This window comes from Cebus imitator, unplaced genomic scaffold (assembly GCF_001604975.1).
Source record: "Cebus imitator isolate Cc_AM_T3 unplaced genomic scaffold, Cebus_imitator-1.0 Scaffold8, whole genome shotgun sequence".
Taxonomy (NCBI): Eukaryota; Metazoa; Chordata; class Mammalia; order Primates; family Cebidae; genus Cebus; species Cebus imitator.
Window position 1 is genome coordinate 10203905 of NW_016107323.1, and position 5993 is coordinate 10209897.

Sequence of the window (5993 nt, forward strand, 5' to 3'; positions counted from 1 at the left end):
TCTTGGGCAAGTGGGTTACTCTCTCAGTGTCTCAGTTTCCTCATCTGTAAAGTGGGGATAATGATAGCATCCACCTCTAGGATGAGCGTGAGACTGGAAAATAAATACATGCCAGGTGTTTAGTGCAGCCTGGCATACTACAAGCACTCAGTAAATTTCAGTGGCCATTGTGGGACACCTTGTGCCTGATACTGAGCCACATTTGGTGGCTTAGCTCTGAGGGTGGGTCCTGGAGACATTGCCCAGGTGGAAGGCAGGCCCAGCCCCAGACTCCAGGCATGGGCAAAGGGCCACGCTTCAATGGCCAGGGCAGTTCCAGATCACTGAGCTGGGGGAATCTGAGGGTTTTCATCTTGGCCGAGAAATCTGATAGAGAGATTCCAAGATCAGGACTCCAGCCCCCCTGATGGGCCCTCTGTCCAGGACTGGCTGAGTCTCCAGTTGATCTGAGATTCTGGGCCTCGGGCCCCGGGAGGGCTCATAGGCATGGAGAGAGGGCTCCTCATCCCAGAAGGAGGATCAGGCCTGGGCACAGGAGAGCCGACTGTGCACGTAACTTTTCAACGTCACACTGGGAACTTGAAATTGACTAGGGTAGGATTTACAGTAAATGAAACTGGCAAATGCTACATTTGTTTTTGAGAGTCGGTTTACCAACACACTACTGGGCACAGGAATCCCTAGTCCCGTAGCTCTCTAGACATCGTTCCTGAATTCAACACCCTTAAAACTTTTCTCACATCCTCCCAGTCTGCTCCCCGAATACACACTGCCTTTGCTTGATCAGTCATTTTCCTCAAGAAAGCCTTTCCAGGGCCAGGCATGGTGGCTCACCCCTGTAATCCCAACACTTTGGGAGGCAAAGGTGGGTGGATTGCTGAGGCCAGCAGTTTGAGACCAGCCTGAGCAACATAGCAGGACCTCATTACTACAGAAAATTTTAAAATTAGCCAGGTATAATGGCTTGCACCTGTAGTCTCAGCTACTCAGGAGGCTGAGGCAGGAGGATGGCTTGAACCCGGGAGTTTAAGGCTGCAGTGAGCTATGACAGTGTCACTGCACTCCAGCCTGGGCGACATGGTGAGACCTTGTCTCTTAAATAAATAGGCCAGGCATGGTGGCTTACACCTGTATTGCTAGCATTTTGAGAGGCTGAGGCAGGAGGATCACTTGAGCTCAGAAGTTTGAGATGAGCCTGGGCAGCATAGTGAGACCCCCATCTCTATTATAGAACTCTTTTTAATTAACTAAGTAAATAAGACTGGGCATGGTGGCTCACACCTGTAATCCCAGCATTTTGGGAGGCTGAGAGGGGCAGATCACTTGAGCCCAGGAGTTGAAGACCAGCCTGGGCAACATGGAGAAACCTCATCTCTACCAAAAATATAAAAATTAGCCAGACATGGGAGCGTGCATCTGTAATCCCAGCTACTTGGAAGGCTGAGGCACAAGAATTACTTGCAACTGGGAGGCAGAGGTTGCAGTGAGTGGAGATCATGCCAGTGCACTCCAGCCTGGCAACAGAGCGAGACTCTGTCTCAAAAACAAGCAAATAAATAAGTAAAAATCCTCCCCATGGTTTATAAAGATGATAAGAGATGGGGGTGGCGGGAAGTAAATCACAGACATAAGTGTAAATGAATACTGCATGGCTCTTTCAAAAATGTTCTCAAAGATTTAATGACAAGAAAATACAAAAAAAGCATAAATGGTGGCGGACAGATATATACAACCATGTACACAATATGAGTCTGATGCCATAAAACATTCTATGTATGTATATATAAGACCTTTTGTTGAACAAACGTGTATTGAGCACCTACTATGTACTAGGTGGTGGGGATACAGTGAGGTTCAAGTGAGGGATAAGAGAGCCTCGCACTGCTCTCCTGGGACTCTCTCTCAGTGGAATAGGAAAGCAAACAAAAGTAACACAGCTCAGTAATCAACTCGCAGAGAGTAAAGAACGAGGCGAAGATGAGGGAGCAGGCATGAGGGCTACAGCTGGAGCTGGAGGGATTCCTTACACACAATGACATGTACTTGTTTTGTTTTCTTTTGAGATGGAGTCTTGCCCTGTCACCCAGGCGGGAGTACAGTAGCACGATCTCGGCTTGCTCTGCTGCAGCCTGGGTGACTGGAGTGATCTTGGATCACTGGGAGGCAGAGTGGCACCTCTGCCTTCCAAGTTCAAGTGATCCTCCCACGTCAGCCTTCCAAGTAGCTGGGATTACAGGCATGTGCCACCACACCCAGCTAATTTTTTGTATTTTTTTTCTTTTATTGAGACTGACTTTTGCTCTGTCGCCCAGGCCAGATTACAGTGGGGCAATCTTGGCTCACTGCAACCTCTGCCTCCTGGGTTCAAGCAATTCTCCTGCCTCAGCCTCCCAAGTAGCTGAGATTACAGGCATTTGCCACCACGCCTGGCTAATTTTTGTATTTTTAGTAGAGACAGGGTTTCACCATGTTGGCCAAGCTGGTCTTGAACTCCTGACCCCAGGTGATTCTCCTGCCTCGGCCTCCCAAAGTGCTGGGGTTATAGGCATGAGCCACTGCACCCAACCCCATGTGCTTCTTTTATCACCAGCAAAGGATTTGTGCTCCCTCTTGTTTCTTAAAGAACCACTGTCCCAAGCCATATGTGGTGGCTCTCACCTGTAATCCCAGCCCTTTGGGAGGCCAAGACAGAAGGATTACTTGAGCCCAGGAGTTCAAGACCAACTTGGGAGACATAGCAAGACCCTATCTCTACAAAAAAATTTGAAAATTGGCCGGGTGCAATGGCTCACTCCTGTAATCTCAGCACTTTGGGAGGCCTAGGAGGGCAGATCACCTGAGATCGGGAGTTCAAGACCAGCCTGACCAACATGGAGAAACCCTGTCTCTACTAAAAATACAAAATTGGCCAGGTGTGGTGGCACACACCTGTGATCCCAACTACTCAGGAGGCTGAGGCAGGAGAATCGCTTGAACTCAGGAGGCAGAGATTGTGGTGAGCCAAGACCGTGCCACTGCAGTCCAGCCTAGGGAACAAGATCAAAATTCCGTCTCAAAAAAATAAATAAATAAATAAATAAAAATTAGCTAGGTATGGTAGTGCACACCTGTAGCCTCAGCTACTCCAGAGGCTAGGGCAGTAGGATCTCTTGAGCCCAGGAGTTTGAGGCCAACCTGGGCAATGTAGTGAGACCCCGTCTCCATAAATAAAGAAAGGGAATAGTTGTCCTTTATTTGTACTTTCCACTCACAGCCTCTGAGACGCCCTTGCAGAGGAGTGGGGAGGCAGCGACACTCCACCAACCCCACACCCCAGTGGCACCGCTTGTCACCTTGGCCTCTTGTTCCCTTGTTTCGTGGCAATTTACATGTTCCTCTTACCTCCTAAATGTCAGGGACAGTGTCTGATTCACGTTGAGCCTCCCACACAGCTTGGCACGTAAGAAAGACTCACGGCGCACACGCCGGGTTGAACAGAATTCGGTTCCCCTGGAGGGCTGGAACCCGGCCTCTCTTCATGTGATAACAGTCACATTATTTTTTACTTCCTCCTCCCTACAGTGCCTAGAAGTGCGGCTCATCACTGCCAATTTACCACCTGCAGTACACCTACACCCCCAAACCAGGAGGCCTGCGTCCCCTCCTGGGAAGTGGCACCTTCCCTTCTGAGGCCAAGACCAGGGCAAAGCAGACACGGGCCTGGCCTAGGCTGGGGTGAGAAGCTGTTCTTTGTCTTAGGAACACAAAGCCCCATTTGTGATTCTGGGCAGGGAGCCACTGGGACAGGAGGCAGAGGTGGGAGGAGTGGGCGGGAATTCCCAAACCCCTCCTGCAGGCTGGCTGCCGAGGAAGCAGGGCCCCATGGGTTCCCTCCTCCCAGGGCCTGAAAACAAGGTGCCTGTCTTTCAATCTGCACCCCCACTTCTCCTGCCTCAGCTCCACTCCCCACAGTTCTCTCCGCACCCCACCTTGGAATGGAGAAGTAGGAAGGAGAAAGGCACGGAAGCGTGAGATGGGCGGGTTGGGGGATATTTCCAGAGCTTGTGGGTTTTCAGCCAAGGGCAAGGCTGCTGAGCTGTGTCCTGCTGTCACTCAGCATCCCCACCCTCCAGGAGGTAGGGGCAGAGGCAGGAAGGAGGCTGAGCTGGCAAGAAACTCCCACCCTGAAGCATGGCAGGAGGGCTTGGGAACAGTACCCCCATTGAACAGAGAGGAATGCTGAGGCCTGGGGAGGCAGGTGGATTGGCTGGCTGCAGAGTTGGAGCCACAGCTCCAGCATTCTAAGAGAAGTGGTGTGTACAAGGACTTTCTCCCCTCCCTTAAGCCATGAGCAGCTCCAGGGCAGGGAAGTTGAGTGATTATTTTTTGGCGGGTTGTGGGGGCAGAACCTGTCACCCAGCCTGGAGTGCAGTGGCTCCATCTCGGCTCACCACAACCTCCTGGGCTCATTCCTTCCTCAAGGAGGACTCCCTGCCCCTGGGTGTGCTCCCTAGGCCTCTCCTAACACAATCACACATCTGCAGGGTCATTTGATTCCTCTGACTTCCCCACTGGCCTGTAAGCCCGGGAAGTCAGGCTTTGTCTTGTTCCCTGCGGTATCTATGCTCAGCATCCAGCGCAGTGTCTGGCATAGGGTAAGATACTCAATAAATATTTGCAAAACCACTTCTAAAATAATCGAAATTGCTGGCATGGTGGCACATGCTTGTAATCTCAACACTTTGGGAGGCTGAGGTGGGAGAATCACTTGAGCCCAGCAGTTCGAGACCAGCCTGAGCAACATAGCAAGCCCCCATCTCGACAAGAAATTGTAATAGTTACAGCTGGGCGTGGTGGCTCATGCCTGTAATCCCAGCACTTTAGGAGGTCAAGGCAGGTGGATCACCTGAGGTCAGGAGCTGGAGATCAGCCTGGCCAATATGGTGAAATCTGTCCCTACTAAAAATTAGCCAGGTGTGGTGGCAGGTGCCTATAATCCCAGCTACCTAGGAGGCTGAGGCACAAGAATCTCTTGAACCCAGGAATCTCTTGAACTCCAGCCTGGGTGACAGAGCAAGACTCCCTCAAAAAGAAAAAAGACAAAAGAAAAAGAAAGAAGAGGAGGGAAGGGGAGGGAAGGGGAAGGGGAAGGGAATTTTAAAAATTAGCCAGGCATGGCGGTGCACACCCATAATCCCAGTTACTTTGGGGAGGCTGAAGTGGGAGGATCGCTTGAGCCCAGGGGGTCAAGGCTGCACTGGGCTATGATTACATCACTGCACTCTAGCCTGGGCAACAGGGTGAGACCCTGAAAGAAAAAAAAAAGAAGAATGGAAATTAAGATGGCAGGCCAGGCACAGTGGCTCATGCTTGTAATCCCAGCACTTTGGAAGGCTGAGGCAGGCATATTACTTGAGGCCAGGAGTTCGAAACCAGCCTGGCCAACAGGATGAAGCCCCACCTCTACTAAAAATAAAAATAAAAATTAGCCGGGCATGGTGGCGCATACCTGTAATCCCAGATGCTTGGGAAGATGAGGCAGGAGAATTGCTGGAACCTCAGAGGCAGAGGTTGCAGTGAGCCTAGATCATTCCACTGCACCCTAGACTGGGTGACAGAGTGAGACCCTGTCTCAAAAGAAAGAAGGAAGAAAGAAAGGAAGGAAGGAAGGAGGAAGGGAGGGAGGGAGGGAGAGAGGGAAGGAAGGAAGGAAGGAGGGAGGGAGGGAGGGAAGGAAGGAAGGAAGGAAGGAAGGAAGGAAGGAAGGAAGGAAGGAAGGAAGATTACGAGGGCAATGATACACACCAGCTTTAAATAATAGCATCTTTTGGGGGTAGGGGAGGAAAGAAATGGGCTTGAGGAGGGCAAGATCCATGAAAGGCTTGACTCCATCTGGATTGTCTTGGTTAAGAGGGTGAACTCAGGCGGGGTGCAGTGGTTCACACCTGTAATCCCAGCACTCTGGGAGGCCAAGGTGGGTGGATCACCTGAAGACAGGAGTTCAAGACCAGCCT